This window comes from Procambarus clarkii, chromosome 11 (assembly GCF_040958095.1).
Source record: "Procambarus clarkii isolate CNS0578487 chromosome 11, FALCON_Pclarkii_2.0, whole genome shotgun sequence".
In the NCBI taxonomy this organism is placed as follows: Eukaryota; Metazoa; Arthropoda; class Malacostraca; order Decapoda; family Cambaridae; genus Procambarus; species Procambarus clarkii.
In genome coordinates this window covers 32801297-32820671 of record NC_091160.1, presented here as the reverse complement: position 1 = coordinate 32820671, position 19375 = coordinate 32801297, and the positions used below count along the sequence as shown (strand labels likewise).

General features: G+C 52.4%; 1 protein-coding gene across 1 annotated transcript in view; it reads right to left on the bottom strand.

Annotated features, from left to right (window-relative positions):
* Positions 1 to 12698, bottom strand: part of LOC123758257 (protein amalgam) — a gene marked incomplete in the record, with an annotated part of 95084 nt that extends 82386 nt beyond the window's left edge. Inside the window, 1 exon segment of the mRNA XM_069322516.1 lies at positions 12602 to 12698.
* Positions 12699 to 19375: the final 6677 nt, after the last annotated feature.

Here is a 19375-nt window from a genome sequence, read left to right as displayed (position 1 = left end):
TAGCGGCTACACTCGCAAGTAGCGGCCACACCCGCAAGTAGCGGCCACACCCGCAAGCAGCGGCCACACCCGCAAGTTACCGCCACACCCGCAAGTAGCGGCCACACCCGCAAGTAGCGGCCACACCCGCAAACAGCGGCCACACCCGCAAGCACCGGCCACACTCGCAAACAACGGCCACACCCGCAAGCAGCGGCAACACCCGCAAGTAGCGGCCACACCCGCAAACAGCGGCCACACCCGCAAGCAGCGGCGACACCCGCAAGCAGCGGCCACACCCGCAAGTGACGGCCACACCCGCAGGTAACGACCACACCCGCAAGTAGAGGCCACACCCGTAAGTAGCGGCTACACCCGCAAGTGGCGGCCACACCCGCAAGCGGCGGCCACACCCGCAAGTAGCGGCCACACCCGCAAGTAGCGGCCACACCCGCAAGTAGCGGCCACACCCGCAAGCAGCGGCCACACCCGCAAGTGACGGCTACACCCGCAAGTGGCGGCCACACCCGCAAGCAGCGGCCACACCCGCAAGTAGCAGACACACCCGCAAGTAGCGGCCACACCCGCAAGTGGCGGACACACCCACAAGTGGCGGCCACACCCGCAAGTAGCGGCTACACCTGCATGTAGCGGTCACACACGCAAGTGGCGGACACACCTGCAAGCAGCGGCCACACCCGCAAACAGCGGCCACACCTGCAAGTAACGGCCACACCCGCAAGTGGTGGCCAAACCCGCAAGTAGCAGCCACACCTGCATGTAGCGGCCACACCCGCAAACAGCGGCCGCACCCGCAAACAGCGGCCACACCCGCAAGTAACGGCCACACCCGCAAGTAGCAGCCACACCCGCAAGTAGCGGCCACACCCGCAAGCAGCGGCCAAACCCGCAAGTAGCGGCCACACCCGCAAGTAACGGCCACCACCGCAAGTAGCAGCCACCACCGCAAGTAGCGGCCACACCCGCAAGTAGCGGCCACACCCGCAAGTGGCGGCCACACCCGCAAGTAGCGGCCACACCCGCATGCAGCGGCCAAACCCGCAAGTAGAGGCCACCACCGCAAGTAGCGGCCACACCCGCAAGCAGCGGCCAAACCCGCAAGTAGCGGCCACCACCGCAAGTAGCGGCCACACCCGCAAGCAGCGGCCAAACCCGCAAGTAGAGGCCACACCCGCAAGTAGCGGCCACCACCGCAAGTAGCGGCCACACCCGCAAGAAGCGGCCAAACCCCCAAGTAACGGCCACACCCGCAAGTAGCGGCCACACCCGCAAGTAGCGGCCACACCCGCAAGTGGTGGCCACACCCGCAAGTAGCGGCCACACCCGCAAGTGGTGGCCACACCCGCAAGTAACTGCCACACCCGCAAGTAGCGACCACACCCGCAAGCAGCGGCCACACCCGTAAGTGGCGGCCACACCCGCAAGTAGCGGCCACACCCGCAAGTAGCGGCCACACCCGCAAGTAGCGGCCACACCCGCAAGTGGCGGGCACACACGCAAGTGGCGGCCACACACGCAAGTGGCGGCCACACCCGCAAGTAGCGGCCACACCCGCCAGTAGCGGCCACATCCGCAAGTGGCGGCCACACCCGCAAGTGGCGGCCACACCCGCCAGTAGCGGCCACACCCACAAGTAACGGCCACACCCGCAAGTGGCGGCCACACCCACAAGTAACGGCCACACCCGCAAGTGGCGGCCTCACCCGCAAGTAACGGCCACACCCGCCAGTAACGGCCACACCCGCAAGTAACGGCCACACCCGCAAGTAATGGCCACACCCACAAGTAGCGGCCACACTCGCAAGCAACGGCCACACCTGCAAGTAGCGGCCACACTCGCAAGTAGCGGCCACACCTGCCAGTAGCGGCCACACCTGCCAGTAGCGGCCACACTCGCAAGTAGCGGCCACACTCGCAAGTAGCGGCCACACCCGCCAGTAGCGGCCACACCCGAAAGTGGCGGCCTCACCCGCAAGTAACGGCCACACCCGCAAGTAGCGGCCACACCCGAAAGTAACGGCCACACCCGCCAGTAACGGCCATACCCGCAAGTAACGGCCACACCCGCAAGTAACGGCCACACCACAAGTAGCGGCCACACCCGCAAGTAACGGCCACACCCGCAAGCAGCGGCCAAACCCGCAAGAAACGGCCACACCCGCAAGTGGCGGCCACACCCACAAGCAGCGGCCACACCCGCAAGTGGCGGCCATACCCGCAAGTGGCGGCCACACCCGCAAGTAGCGGCCACACCCGCAAGTGGCGGCCACACCCGCAAGTGGCGGCCACACTCGCAAGGACCGGCCACATCCGCAAGTAGCGGCCACACCCGCAAGTGGCGGCCACACCCGCAAGTGGCGGCCACACCCGCAGATAGTGGCCGCACCCGCAAGTGGCGGCCACACCGGCAAGCAGCGGCCACACCCGCAAGCAGCAGCCACACCCGCAAGTGGCGGCCACACCCGCAAGTAGCGGCCACACCCGCAAGAAGCGGCCACACCCGCAAGTAGCGGCCACACCCGCAAGTGGCGGCCACACCCGTAAGCAGCGGTTACACCCGCAAGTAGCGGCCACACCCGCAAGCAGCGGCCACACCCGCAAGTAGCGGCCACACCCGTAAGCAGCGGCCACACCCGCTAGTGGCGGCCACACCCGATAGTGGCGGCCACACCCGCAAGTAGCGGCCACACCCGCAAGTAGCGGCCACACCCGCAAGTAGCGGCCACACCTGCAAGTAGCGGCCACACCCGCAAGTAGCGGCCACACCCGTAAGCAGCGGCCACACCCGCAAGTGGCGGCCACACCCGTAAGCAGCAGCCACACCCGCAAGTGGCGACCACACTCGCAAGTAGCGGCCACACCCGTAAGTAGCGGCCACCACCGCAAGTAGCGGCCACACCCGCAAGCAGCGGCCACACCCGCAAGTGGCGGCCACACCCGCAAGTAGCGGCCACACTCGCAAGTAGCGGCCACACCCGCAAGTAGCGGCCACACCCGCAAGCAGCGGACACCTGCAAGCAGCGGCCACACCCGTAAGCAGCGGCCACACCCGCAAGTGGCGGCCACACCCGCAAGTGGCGGCCACACCCGCAAGTGGCGGCCACACCCGCAAGCAGCGGCCACACCCGCAAGTAGCGGCCACACCCGCAAGTGGCGGCCACACCCGCAAGTAGCGGCCACACCCGCAAGTAGCGGCCACACCCGTTAGCAGCGGCCACACCCGCAAGCAGCGGCAACACCCGCAAGCAGCGGCCACACCCGCAAGTGGCGGCCACACCCGCAAGTGGCGGCCACACCCGCAAGTGGCGGCCACACCCGCAAGTGGCGGCCACACTCGCAAGGACCGGCCACATCCGCAAGTAGCGGCCACACCCGCAAGTGGCGGCCACACCCGCAAGTGGCGGCCACACCCGCAGATAGTGGCCGCACCCGCAAGTGGCGGCCACACCGGCAAGCAGCGGCCACACCCGCAAGCAGCAGCCACACCCGCAAGTGGCGGCCACACCCGCAAGTAGCGGCCACACCCGCAAGAAGCGGCCACACCCGCAAGTAGCGGCCACACCCGCAAGTGGCGGCCACACCCGTAAGCAGCGGTTACACCCGCAAGTAGCGGCCACACCCGCAAGCAGCGGCCACACCCGCAAGTAGCGGCCACACCCGTAAGCAGCGGCCACACCCGCTAGTGGCGGCCACACCCGATAGTGGCGGCCACACCCGCAAGTAGCGGCCACACCCGCAAGTAGCGGCCACACCCGCAAGTAGCGGCCACACCTGCAAGTAGCGGCCACACCCGCAAGTAGCGGCCACACCCGTAAGCAGCGGCCACACCCGCAAGTGGCGGCCACACCCGTAAGCAGCAGCCACACCCGCAAGTGGCGACCACACTCGCAAGTAGCGGCCACACCCGTAAGTAGCGGCCACCACCGCAAGTAGCGGCCACACCCGCAAGCAGCGGCCACACCCGCAAGTGGCGGCCACACCCGCAAGTAGCGGCCACACTCGCAAGTAGCGGCCACACCCGCAAGTAGCGGCCACACCCGCAAGCAGCGGACACCTGCAAGCAGCGGCCACACCCGTAAGCAGCGGCCACACCCGCAAGTGGCGGCCACACCCGCAAGTGGCGGCCACACCCGCAAGTGGCGGCCACACCCGCAAGCAGCGGCCACACCCGCAAGTAGCGGCCACACCCGCAAGTGGCGGCCACACCCGCAAGTAGCGGCCACACCCGCAAGTAGCGGCCACACCCGTTAGCAGCGGCCACACCCGCAAGCAGCGGCAACACCCGCAAGCAGCGGCCACACCCGCAAGTGGCGGCCACACCCGCAAGTGGCGGCCACACCCGCAAGTGGCGGCCACACCCGCAAGCAGCGGCCACACCCGCAAGCAGCGGCCACACCCGCAAGTAGCGGCCACACCCGCAAGTAGCGGCCACACCCGCAAGTGGCGGCCACACCCGCAAGCAGCGGCCACACCCGCAAGTGGCGGCCACACCCGCAAGTGGCGGCCACACCCGCAAGCAGCGGCCACACCCGTAAGCAGCGGCCACACCCGCAAGCAGCGGCCACACCCGTAAGAAACGGCCACACCCGCAAGTAGCGGCCACACCCGTTAGCAGCGGCCACACCCGTAAGTAGCGGCCACACCTGTAAGCAGCAGCCACACCCGCAAGTAGCGGCTACGCCGCAAGTAGCGGCCACACCCGCAAGTGGCGGCCACACCCGCAAGTGGCGGCCACACCCGCAAGTGGCGGCCACACCCGCAAGTGGCGGCCACACCCACAAGTAGCTGCCACACCCGCAAGTGGCGGACACACCCGCAAGTGGCGGACACACCCGCAAGTGGCGGCCACACCCGCAATCAGCGGCCACACCCGCAAATGGCGGCCACACCCGCAATCAGCGGCCACACCCGCAATCAGCGGCCACACCCGCAATCAGCGGCCACACCCGCAAATGGCTGCCACACCCGCAAATGGCTGCCACACCCGCAATCAGCGGCCACACCCGCAAGTGGCGGCCACACCCGCAAGTGGCGGACACACCCGCAAATGGCGGCCACACCCGCAAGTAACGGCCACACCCGCAAATTGAGGCCACACCCGCAAGTGGCGGCCACACATGCAAGTAGCGGCCACACACCCGCAAGTAACGGCCACACCCGCAAATGGCGGCCACACCCGCAAGTAGCGGCCACACCCGCAAATTGAGGCCACACCCGCAATCAGAGGCCACACCCGCAAGTGGCGGCCACACCCGCAAGTGGCGGACACACCCGCAAGCAGCGGCCACACCCACAGGCAGCGGCCACACCCGCAAGCCGCGGCCACACCCGCAAGTGGCGGCCACACCCGCAAGTGGCGGACACACCCGCAAGCAGCGGCCACACCCGCAAGCAGCGGCCACACCCACAGGCAGCGGCCACACCCGCAAGCCGCGGCCACACCCGCAAGTAACGTCCACACCCGCAAGCAGCGGCCACACCCGCAAGCAGCGGCCAAACCCGCAAGTAGCGACCACACCCGCAAGTAGCGGCCACACCTGCAAGTAGCGGTCACACCCGCAAGTAGCGGCCACACCCGCAAGCAGCGGCCACACCCGCTAGTAGCGGCCACACCCGCAAGCAGCGGCCACACCCGCAAGTAGCGGCCACACCCGCAAGTAGCGGCCACACCCGCAAGTAGCGGCCACATCCGCAAGTAACGGCCACACCCGCAAGCAGCGGCCACATCCGCAAGTGGCGGCCACACCCGCAAGTGGCGGCCACACCCGCAAGTAGCGGCCACATCCGCAAGTAACGGCCACACCCGCAAGTAGCGGCCACACCCGCAAGTAGAGGCCACACCCGCAAGTAGCGGCCACACCCGCAAGTAGCGGCCACACCCGCAAGTAGCGGCCACACCCGCAAGTAGCGGCCACATCCGCAAGTAACGGTCACACCCGCAAGTAGCGGCCACACCCGCAAGTAGAGGCCACACCCACAAGTAGCGGCCACACCCGCAAGTAGCGGCCACACCCGCAAGTAGCGGCCACATCCGCAAGTAACGGCCACACCCGCAAGCAGCGGCCACACCCGCAAGTAGCGGCCACACCCGCAAGTAGCGGCCACACCCGCAAGTAGCGACCACACCCGCAAGTAGCGGCCGCACGTTCTGGAGCCGCCGGCGGCAACAACGCAGCTACATTAGCGCTGTTCCCTGCGTCTCGCTAATACTTTCGTCTCGTTAATACCTGCGTCTCGTTAATACTTGCGTCTCGTTAATACCTGCGTCTCGTTAATATCTGCGTCTCGTTAATACCTGCGTCTCGTTAATACCTGCGTCTCGTTAATACCTGAGTCTCGTTAATACCTCCGTCTCGTTAATATCTGCGTCTCGTTAATACCTGCGTCTCGTTAATACCTGCGTCTCGTTAATACATGTGTCTCGTTAATACCTGCGTCTCGTCAATACCTGTCTCGTTAATACCTGCGTCTCGTTAATACCTGCGTCTCGTTAATACTTGCGTCTCGTTAATACCTGCGTCTCGTTAATATCTGCGTCTCGTTAATACCTGCGTCTCGTGAATATCTGCGTCTCGTTAATACCTGCGTCTCGTTAATACATGTGTCTCGTTAATACCTGCGTCTCGTTAATACCTGTCTCGTTAATACCTGCGTCTCGTTAATACCTGTGTCTCGTTAATACCTGTTTCTCGTTAATACCTGCGTCTCGTTAATACCTGCGTCTGGTTAATACCTGTGTCTCGTTAATACTAACGTCTCGTTAATACCTGCGTCTCGTTAATACCTGCGTCTCGTTAATACGTGTGTCTCGTTATTACCTGCGTCTCGTTAATGCCAGCGTCTCGTTAATACCTGCGTCTCGTTAATACTAGCGTCTCGTTAATACCTGCGTGTGGTTAATACCTGTGTCTCGTTAATACCAGCGTCTCGTTAATATCAGCGTCTCGTTAATACCAGCGTCACGTTAATGCCTGCGTCTCGTTAATATCTGCATCTCGTTAATACCTGCGTCTCGTTAATACCTGCGTCTCGTTAGTACCTGCGTCTCGTTAATACCTGCGCCTCGTTATTACCTGCGTCTCGTTAATATCTGCGTCTCGGTAATACCTGCGTCTCGTTAATACTAGCGTCTCGTTAATACCTGCGTCTCGTTAATACCAGCGTCTCGTTAATACCTGCATCTCGTTAATACCTGCGTCTCATTTATACCAGCGTCTCGTTAATACCTGCATCTCGTTAATACCTGCGTCTCATTTATACCAGCGTCTCGTTAATACCTGTGTCTCGTTAATACCAGCGTCTCGTTAATACCTGCGTCTTGCTAATACCTGCGTCTCGTTAATACCTGCGTCTCGTTAATACCTGCGTCTCGGTAATACCTGCGTCTCGTTAATACCTACGTCTCGTTAATACCTGCGTCTCGTTATTAATTGCATCTCGTTAATACCTGCGTCTCGTTATTAATTGCATCTCGTTAATACCTGCGTCTCGTTAATACCTGCGTCTCGTTAATACCTGCGTCTCGTTAATACCTGCGTCTCGTTAATACCTGCGTCTCGTTAATACCTGCGTCTTGTTAATACCTGCGTCTCGTTATTAATTGCATCTCGTTAATACCTGCGTCTCGTTAATACTTGCGTCTCGTTAGTACCTGCGTTTCGTTAATACCTGCGTCTCGTTATTAACTGCTTCTCGTTAATTCCTGCGTCTCGTTAATACCTGCGTCTCGTTAATACCTGCGTCTCATTATTAATTGCGTCTCGTTAATACCTGCGTCTCTTTAATACCTGCGTCTCGTTAATACCTGCGTCTCGTTAATACCTGCGTCTCGTTAATACCTGCGTCTCGTTAATACCTGCGTCTCGTTAATATATCCGTCTCGATAATACCGGAGTCTCGTTAATACCTGCGTCTCGTTAATACCTGCGTCTCGTTAATACCAGCGTCTCGTTAATATCTGCGTCTCGTTAATACAAGCGTCTCGTTAATACAAGCGTCTCGTTAATACAAGCGTCTCGTTAATACAAGCGTCTCGTTAATACCAGCGTCTCGTTAATATCTGCGTCTCGTTAATACAAGCGTCTCGTTAATACCTGCGTCTCGTTAATACCTGCGTCTCGTTAATACCTGCGTCTCGTTAATGCAAGCGTCTCGTTAATACCTGTGTCTCGTTAATACCTGCGTCTCGTTAATACCTGCGTCTCGTTAATACCTGCGTCTCGTTAATACAAGCGTCTCGTTAATACCTGCGTCTCGTTAATACCTGCGTCTCGTTAATACCTGCGTCTCGTAATACCAGCGTCTCGTTAATACCTGCGTCTCGTTAATACCTGCGTCTCTTTAATACCTGCGTCTCGTTAATATCTGTCTCGTTAATATCTGCGTCTCGTTAATACCAGCGTCTCGTTAATATCTGTCTCGTTAATATCTGCGTCTCGTAAATACCTGCGTCTCGTTAATACCTGCGTCTCGTTAATACCTGCGTCTCGTTAATACCTGCGTCTCGTAATACCAGCGTCTCGTTAATACCTGCGTCTCGTTAATACCTGCGTCTCTTTAATACCTGCGTCTCGTTAATATCTGTCTCGTTAATATCTGCGTCTCGTTAATACCTGCGTCTCGTTAATATCTGTCTCGTTAATATCTGCGTCTCGTTAATACCAGCGTCTCGTTAATACCAGCGCCTCGTTAATACCTTTGTCTCGTTAATACCTGTGTCTCGTTAATACCTGTGTCTCGTTAATACCTGCGTCTCGTTATTAACTGCGTCTCGTTAATACAAGCGTCTCGTTAATACCTGCGTCTCGTTAATACCTGCGTCTCGTTAATACCTGCGTCTCGTTAATACCTGCGTCTCGTTAATACCTGCGTCTCTCTAATACCAGCGTCTCTCTAATACCTGCTTAATACCTGTTCTAATTCCGTCCTCTCGTTAATACCTGCGTCTCGTTAATACCTGCGTCTCGTTAATACCTGCGTCTCGTTAATACCTGCGTCTCGTTAATACCTGCGTCTCGTTAATACCTGCGTCTCTCTAATACCAGCGTCTCTCTAACACCTGCCTCTCTTTAATACATCTCGTTAATACCGAACAACGTATCAAACTTGAGTCATTTAGCCTCGTGTGTGGCCACTCCAGAGCACGTGGTCGTTGGTGTCTAATTGGTTGTTGACGCTTGTTAGTGAGGTGGACTCTCCTCTCTCCTCGTACTCCTGCTTCACTACACTAAGTCTGGTTTACGCTAAGACCTTTAACAAGTCCATTAACAAGTCCATTGACAAGTCCATTAACAAGTCCATTAACTAGTCCATTAACAAGTCCATTAACAAGTCCATTAACAAGTCCATTAACAAGTCCATTAACAAGTCCATTGACAAGTCCATTAACAAGTCCATTAACAAGTCCATTGACAAGTCCATTAACAAGTCCATTGACAAGTCCATTGACAAGTCCATTGACAAGTCCATTAACAAGTCCATTAACAAGTCCATTAACAAGTCCATTAACAAGTCCATTGACAAGTCCATTGACAAGTTTATTGACAAGTCCATTAACAAGTCCATTAACAAGTCCATTAACAAGTCCATTAACAAGTCCATTAACAAGTCCATTAACAAGTCCATTAACAAGTCCCAGTTGTTAATGTGGATTATTTAAGATTTGTCTCGGTTTCTTCCAAGGAAATATAATTTGGGATTTTTTTGTATTTTGATTTTGCTGATGATATTGAGTCTGTTATCACACAGTGTCAGTAGGCAGTCTGTTATCATACTGATAGTGTCAGCAGGCAGTCTGTTATCATACTGATAGTGTCAGTAGGCAGTCTGTTATCATACTGATAGTGTCAGTAGGCAGTCTGTTATCATACTGATAGTGTCAGCAGGCAGTCTGTTATCATACTGATAGTGTCAGCAGGCAGTCTGTTATCATACTGATAGTGTCAGTAGGCAGTCTGTTATCATACTGATAGTGTCAGCAGGCAGTCTGTTATCATACTGATAGTGTCAGCAGGCAGTCTGTTATCATACTGATAGTGTCAGTAGGCAGTCTGTTATCACACTGATAGTGTCAGCAGGCAGTCTGTTATCATACTGATAGTGTCAGTAGGCAGTCTGTTATCACACTGATAGTGTCAGCAGGCAGTCTGTTATCATACTGATAGTGTCAGTAGGCAGTCTTTTATCATACTTATAGTGTCAGTAGGCAGTCTGTTATCATACTTATAGTGTCAGTTGGCAGTCTGTTATCACACAGTGTCAGCAGGCAGTCTGTTATCATACTGATAGTGTCAGTAGGCAGTCTGTTATCACACTGATAGTGTCAGCAGGCAGTCTGTTATCATACTGATAGTGTCAGCAGGCAGTCTGTTATCATACTTATAGTGTCAGTAGGCAGTCTGTTATCACACAGTGTCAGCAGGCAGTCTGTTATCATACTTATAGTGTCAGTAGGCAGTCTGTTATCATACTTATAGTGTCAGCAAGCAGTCTGTTATCATACTTATAGTGTCAGTAGGCAGTCTGTTATCATACTTATAGTGTCAGTAGGCAGTCTGTTATCATACTTATAGTGTCAGTAGGCAGGCTGTTATCATACTCATAGTGTCAGTAGGCAGTCTGTTATCACACAGTGTCAGCAGGCAGTCTGTTATCATACTTATAGTGTCAGCAGGCAGTCTGTTATCACACAGTGTCAGCAGGCAGTCTGTTATCATACTTATAGTGTCAGCAGGCAGTCTGTTATCATACTTATAGTGTCAGTAGACAGTCTGTTATCATACTTATAGTGTCAGCAGGCAGTCTGTTATCACACAGTGTCAGCAGGCAGTCTGTTATCATACTTATAGTATCAGTAGGCAGTCTGTTATCATACTTATAGTGTCAGCAGGCAGTCTGTTATCACACAGTGTCAGTAGGCAGTCTGTTATCACACTTATAGTGTCAGTAGACAGTCTGTTATCATACTTATAGTGTCAGTAGGCAGTCTGTTATCATACTTATAGTGTCAGTAGACAGTCTGTTATCATACTTATAGTGTCAGTAGGCAGTCTGTTATCACACTTATAGTGTCAGTAGACAGTCTGTTATCATACTTATAGTGTCCGTAGGCAGTCTGTTATCACACTTATAGTGTCAGTAGGCAGTCTGTTATCATACTTATAGTGTCCGTAGGCAGTCTGTTATCACACTTATAGTGTCAGTAGGCAGTCTGTTATCATACTTATAGTGTCCGTAGGCAGTCTGTTATCACACTTATAGTGTCAGTAGGCAGTCTGTTATCATACTTATAGTGTCAGTAGGCAGTCTGTTATCATACTTATAGTGTCAGTAGGGAGTCTGTTATCATACTTATAGTGTCAGTAGGGAGTCTGTTATCATACTTATAGTGTCAGTAGGCAGTCTGTTATCACATTCATAGTGTCAGCAGGCAGTCTGTTATCATATAGTGTCAGTAGGCAGTCTGTTATCATACTTATAGTGTCAGTAGGGAGTCTGTTATCATACTTATAGTGTCAGCAGGCAGTCTGTTATCATACTTATAGTGTCAGTAGGCAGTCTGTTATCATACAGTGTCAGCAGGCAGTCTGTTATCATACTTATAGTGTCAGCAGGCAGTCTGTTATCATACAGTGTCAGCAGGCAGTCTGTTATCATACTTATAGTGTCAGTAGGCAGTCTGTTATCATACTTATAGTGTCAGCAGGCAGTCTGTTATCATACAGTGTCAGCAGGCAGTCTGTTATCATACTTATAGTGTCAGCAGGCAGTCTGTTATCATACTTATAGTGTCAGTAGGCAGTCTATTATCATACAGTGTCAGCAGGCAGTTTGTTATCATACTTATAGTGTCAGCAGGCAGTCTGTTATCATACAGTGTCAGTAGGCAGTCTGTTATCACACTTATAGTGTCAGTAGGTAGTCTGTTATCATACTTATAGTGTCAGTAGGCAGTCTATTATCAGACAGTGTCAGCAGGCAGTCTGTTATCACACTTATAGTGTCAGTAGGCAGTCTGTTATCACTCTTATAGTGTCAGCAGGCAGTCTGTTATCACACAGTGTCAGTAGGCAGTCTGTTATCGCACTTATAGTGTCAGCAGGCAGTCTATTATCACACCTTCAGTGTCACATGTGTCAGAACACCACACACGTGTCAGCCAGCCCACCATGACATGTCAGGTGTGTGCTGGCTCACTACACACATGCTCCCGCCACACCTGGAGTCGCAGAGTGTGTAAACAGCCGCTCGGAACTACCTATATCAGGTCATCTGGTCTCTGGGAAAGTCTTCTTGAAGTTCTTCCAGTTTTCCAAAATGGGCAGAATTTTCTCAGGTCGTCGAAGGGGCAGACACCTGCTGCTGCTGCTGCATGGTCTCTGAGACGTCCCACGTGCTGGCAGGTATGTACGAGGAAGACGACACACTACACACCTGCCTCTCCTACACCTGCGTCTCCCACACCTGCGTCTAAACCACCACCACCAAACCACCGAAAGGAAAGAACGCGAAGTTTCGCCAGTCGCCGGAGACGTCGTAAGATGTAAACAAAAGCAGGATTGAGATGGCCGGTTGTAGCAGCCACGAGACGTCCTCAACTTACCTTGAGTCTTCGTCTATCCGGCCGTGGCGGCCGGTTGAAAGGGGGGGGATGGATGTTTGGTGAGAGGGCGCGCGGTTGGGAGCCACGCCAGTAACTGCGAGAGGCTAGACAAGTGACGACCACCAACCGCACGCCCCGGCATCCCTCCCAGCGACACACGCACGCCTGCGCGCCGGCCCTCAGGGAAATATGACTGGACCTCCGGCACGATGTATGCTTCCACGCCATCACTGTGCAGGGGATGGAGGAGGAGGAAGAGGAGGAGGAGGGAATATCGAGATGACTTCTTGAATTAGTGAGCCACAATCAGACGAAGAAGGAATTAAGAAATTAGAAATTAGCAAGGAACAGGAGGAAAAAGTCGGTTAACGAAACAATATTCTTCAAGGATAAAGAGATAGAAAGAGATAGAGATAGCGAGAGAGAGAGAGAGAGAGAGAGAGAGAGAGAGAGAGAGAGAGAGAGAGAGAGAGAGAGAGAGAGAGAGAGAGAGAGAGAGAGACCGACCCACTAGCGGAAATGTCTCGTTTCAGACCCTGAAATTCCTGGCGGCAAAAGACCACAAAACAGGCAGGACCAAAGAGCCAGAGCTCAACCCCCGCAAGCACAACTAGATGTGTACATACTCAAGTATGCAGTATACAGAGTGGAACAGTATGACTCTTGTATTACTACAGTATGTTGATCTAGTTGCAAGTTATGCTACTGGTATTCCAATACATTACAACATAGTCAAAAGGACTTTGCTAGTATGATATATAACGTATGTGAGACCAGGTCTTGAGTATGCATCGACCATTTGGACTTTGTGTATAGGAACAAGGAAGGTGTTGTGTGTGGCGCCAGCACCGCCACACTACAACACCCAGGGTGAACAGCATCATAACTGCACTACAACACCACCACAACACCACCACAACACCACCACACCACCACAACACCACCACAACACCACAACACCACTACAACACAACACCACCACAACACCACCACAACACCACCACAACACCACCACAACACCACCACAACACCACCACAACACCACAACACCACCACACCACCACAACACCACCACAACACCACCACAACACCACCACAACACCACCACAACACCACAACACCACTACAACACAACACCACCACAACACCACCACAACACCACCACAACACCACAACACCACTACAACACAACACCACCACAACACCACCACAACACCACCACAACACCACCACACCACCACAACACCACCACAACACCACAACACCACCACAACACCACCACAACACCACCGCAACACCACCACAACACCACACCACCACAACACCACCACAACACCACAACACCACCACAACACCACCACAACACCACCGCAACACCACAACACCACCACAACACCACCGCAACACCACAACACCACCACAACACCACCACAACACCACAACACCACCACACCACCACAACACCACCACAACACCACAACACCACCACAACACCACCACAACACCACCGCAACACCACAACACCACCACAACACCACAACACCACCACACCACCACAACACCACCACAACACCACAACACCACCACAACACCACCACAACACCACCGCAACACCACAACACCACCACAACACCACCACAACACCACAACACCACCACACCACCACAAGACCACCACAACACCACCACAACACCACCACACCACACCACAACACTACAACACCACAACAACACCACCACAACACCACCACAACACCACCACAACACCACACCACCACAACACCACAACACCACCACCACACCACCACAACACCACCACAACACCACCACACCACACTACAACACCACCACACCACACTACAACACTACAACACCACAACACCACCACAACACCACAACACCACCACAACACCACCACAACACCACAACACCACAACACCACCACCACACCACCACAACACCACCACAACACCACCACACCACACTACAACACCACCACACCACACTACAACACTACAACACCACAACAACACCACCACAACACCACCACAACACCACCACAACACCACCACACCACACTACAACACTACAACACTACCACAACACCACCACAACACCACCACAACACCACCACAACACCACAACAACACCACAACACCACACCACCACAACACCACCACACCACAACACCACACCACAACACCACAACACCACAACACAACACCACAACACAACACCACAACAACACAACAACACCACCACACCACAACACCACACCACAACACCACAACACCACAACACAACACCACAACACAACACCACAACAACACAACAACACCACAACACCACACCACCACAACACCACACCACCACACCACAACACCACAACACCACACCACAACACAACACCACAACAACACCACAACACCACAACACCACAACACCACAACAACACCACAACACAACACCACAACACAACACCACAACAACACAACAACACCACAACACCACAACACCACACCACAACACCACCACAACACAACACCACAACAACACCACAACACAACACCACAACACAACACCACAACAACACAACAACACCACAACACCACAACACCACAACACCACACCACAACACCACCACAACACAACACCACAACAACACAACAACACCACAACACAACACCACAACAACACAACAACACCACAACACCACAACACAACACAACACAACACCACAACACCACAACACCACACCACCACAACACCACACCACAACAACACCACAACACCACAACACCACAACACCACATAATCACACCATCCACAACAGTTTTAAGCATCATTAACGCAGTACTCAATGCTTCCATTCATGTTAAAATATCTCTAATTACAGATTAAACCGGAAACGTTCAAGACGAGTAATTTAACAATTAACATTCAGCCAATATTATTTTGATGTTATTATTTAACAATCAGGCTCAATACACCTTTTGTTTGTTAATATATTTCAGGACAACATTGATGTTATTGTTATCAGGGAGTTTGTTAGCGAGAGAGAGAGAGAGAGAGAGAGAGAGAGAGAGAGAGAGAGAGAGAGAGAGAGAGAGAGAGAGAGAGAGAGAGAGAGAGAGAGAGAGGGAGGGAGGGAGGCTGAGGAGCAGGGGACAGAGAAGATTGGGAGAGCGAGAGAGAAAGATTAGCCTTGAGAGTAGCCTTGAAAGACACTCCCTTGACAGCAATGGTGACGGGGCTCCTCTCCTAACCTACCAGAGGACCCAAAACAGAAAACGGGACAGTAGGTCACTTTCGCCAGCCACTTTCATTTTTAACTACAAAATATTGTTGGCCTTATTTAACGTATACGAGTGAAAAGTGGTATAATAGGCTGGTTACTCAGTAGGGAAAAATCTTCGATCTTACTCAGTCTAGTTTTAAATTGATCTCTTTAGTCTGTGTTATCGAATTGTTAGTCTTCTTTCCATTGCACATCTTAACATTTTCAGAATTTCCAGCATCGGTTTAACATACTGAAGATCAACTTCAGAGGCGTTTTCTCGTCCTGTATATATCTTCCTATTCTCTTATGCTCAGAAATGTGTTATCATGAGCTAATCGCGTTGGTGTTTTTCCTCGTCATCGTGATATGTTTGTGTTACTGGTTATCTCAGCGGGTTCTCCCTGTCATAGTCTTCTCTCTTACCAAAACACATTCAAACTCCTTCCAGTCAACAGTTTAGAAATTTGTAGTTGTTTTCTCATTTTTAACATACATGATATCTTGGCTTTGGACATGTTAGCGTTCGTAGAATTCCTTCTCTTTTTTGGTATCATCTTCAAAACTCTCTTGAACTTTGGATGTATTTTCTCATATTTTATGTTACTTCAAGCTCATGTTTGCTTAAGTTTTTCATATACTTCTATATACGTTTTTCTTCTCGATCCAGATCGCGCTGTCGCTGTTCAGTGGCTGCCTTGGCACTGTTTATCCGGACACTTAAGATATCCCCACTCGTTTATCCGGACACTTAAGACATCCTCACACGTTTATCCGGACACTTAAGACATCCCCCACACGTTTATCCGGACACATAAGACATCCTCACACGTTTATCCGAACACTTAAGACATCCACACCCGTTTATCCGGACACTTAAGACATCCACACCCGTTTATCCGGACACATAAGACATCCTCAGTATCAGAGTGTTGCTGTGCAATGTTGAGATAATTTTCTCAAGACTCGCTTGCCATTCTTGCAAGGTTATCATGACTGACAGTATTGTGCAACATTGGTCTTCTCAGTAGTAACGGTTAGGCAGCATTGCGCCAGGGGCCAGATTCACATTAATTAATTCACAATTAAATAATTGACAATCAACATTAATTGTTGATTATCTGTGGATTGCATTGTTTCTATATCTACTTTGTTATTCTCTCCTTTAGTATCTTCTACGTCGTTATCATGTCTGATCTATTCCTTCTTTCACCGAGAGTAGAGAGGTCCAGTTCATTCAGTCTCTCTTCATTCATCAGTTTCTTCGTATTGTGTGTGTGTACTCATCTATTTGTGTCTGCAAGATCGAGCGATAGCTCTCGTACCCCGATGTGTACTTACCTATTCGTGAGCACACATTGGTGTGTGTGTGTGTGTGTGTGTGTGTGTGTGTGTGTGTGTGTGTGTGTGTGTGTGTGTGTGTGTGTGTGTGTGTGTGTGTGTGTGTGTGTACACATGCATATTCATTTATTCACCCATTCACTTACATTTTACAACAGCGAGAGAAAGTGTGAAGTCTTCAAGAGGCAGCGTCACGGCATTGTTTCTACTGAGATGCGACACACACACACACACACACACACACACACACACACACACACACACACACACACACACACACACACACACACACACACACACACTACACACTGCGGACTGTAACTCCATTTGTTTTGTATATAGGAGGAGGGGATAGGGCGGGCTAGAGGGGTAGCCTCATCCTTTTGTCATTATGCGGTACCAACCATCTACTTTACGAGATGTTGGTCAGCAAGCGCCCAGCCGCCATCTTTGTTTGGGTCGCTTTCTCTCTAACATTGTGTTCCGTTTTCTATGGTTCGGTGAAAATAGCTGACATCGGCGCGACAGTTGTCTGGGAATAATAACTGGTAGTTCCGTGCCCCGGCGACCCTCAGGCCATTAATGGGTCGAGCTTCAAGTCAAAATTCTTAGAAGAATGTTGGGATTTGTTTTGTTAGAATAAATCATCTTTTATGGCAGCAGGGATGTACGGATTTTGTTTTTTTTCGGTTCAGGTCTTAAAAATTGTTTTTATTGTGGGTTGGTGTGTGTGTGTTTGTTGATGTGTGCTTGTTTTATGTGTGTTTGAGATGTGTTTGTGTAGGGGGGGGGGGTTGGGGGTGTTATGTGTATATGTATGTGCGCGTGTGTATGGATGTGTATGTATATATGTATGTATGTATGTATGTATGTATGTATGTATGTATGTATGTATGTATGTATGTATGTATGTGGGTGTGAGGAGATGGTGCTGGGTTTATGACAAGATGTCTTCCTCTGTGACAGAGTTGGCATCAATACAGACATGATCGTAAACCTCTCTTTAGAGCCAATATGTACACACACACACACACACACACACACACACACACACACACACACACACACACACACACACACACACACACACACACACACACACCGTGCCAGGGAAAGATAAGAAACTTACACCACTGTCTTGCCCCCACAACAAGGCCTGAACATAATGACTGCACGGAGCAACATTTACCAAATGCAATTCAAAGTGAACAAACACCTCCTTATAGACTGTGGAACAGCAGAACACAGACTCACACACTCACTCTTCCCACAAACCACAAAAACTTCCTATAAAATAAAGTTTTAAAGAATGCTGATAGAGAACAAGATGTAGGAATGGTTCTGGCCAGTAACCACCAGGGGACCCCATAGAGAACATTGTGGACCCCATAGAGAACATTGTGGACCCCATAGAGAACATCGTGGACCCCATAGAGAACATTGTGGACCCCATAGAGAACATCGTGGACCCCATAGAGAACATCGTGGACCCCATAGAGAACATCGTGGACCCCATAGAGAACATTGTGGACCCCATAGAGAACATCGTGGACCCCATAGAGAACATCGTGGACCCCATAGAGAACATTGTGGACCCCATAGAGAACATCGTGGACCCCATAGAGAACATCGTGGACCCCATAGAGAACATTGTGGACCCCATAGAGAACATCGTGGACCCCATAGAGAACATCGTGGACCCCATAGAGAACATTGTGGACCCCATAGAGAACATCGTGGACCCCATAGAGAACATCGTGGACCCCATAGAGAACATTGTGGACCCCATAGAGAACATCGTGGACCCCATAGAGAACATCGTGGACCCCATAGAGAACATTGTGGACCCCATAGAGAACATCGTGGACCCCATAGAGAACATCGTGGACCCCATAGAGAACATTGTGGACCCCATAGAGAACATTGTGGACCCCATAGAGAACATTGTGGACCCCATAGAGAACATCGTGGACCCCATAGAGAACATCGTGGACCCCATAGAGAACATTGTGGACCCCATAGAGAACATTGTGGACCCCATAGAGAACATTGTGGACCCCATAAAGAACATCGTGGACCCCATAGAGAACATTGTGGACCCCATAGAGAACATTGTGGACCCCATAAAGAACATCGTGGCAGGATCCTATGCTACAC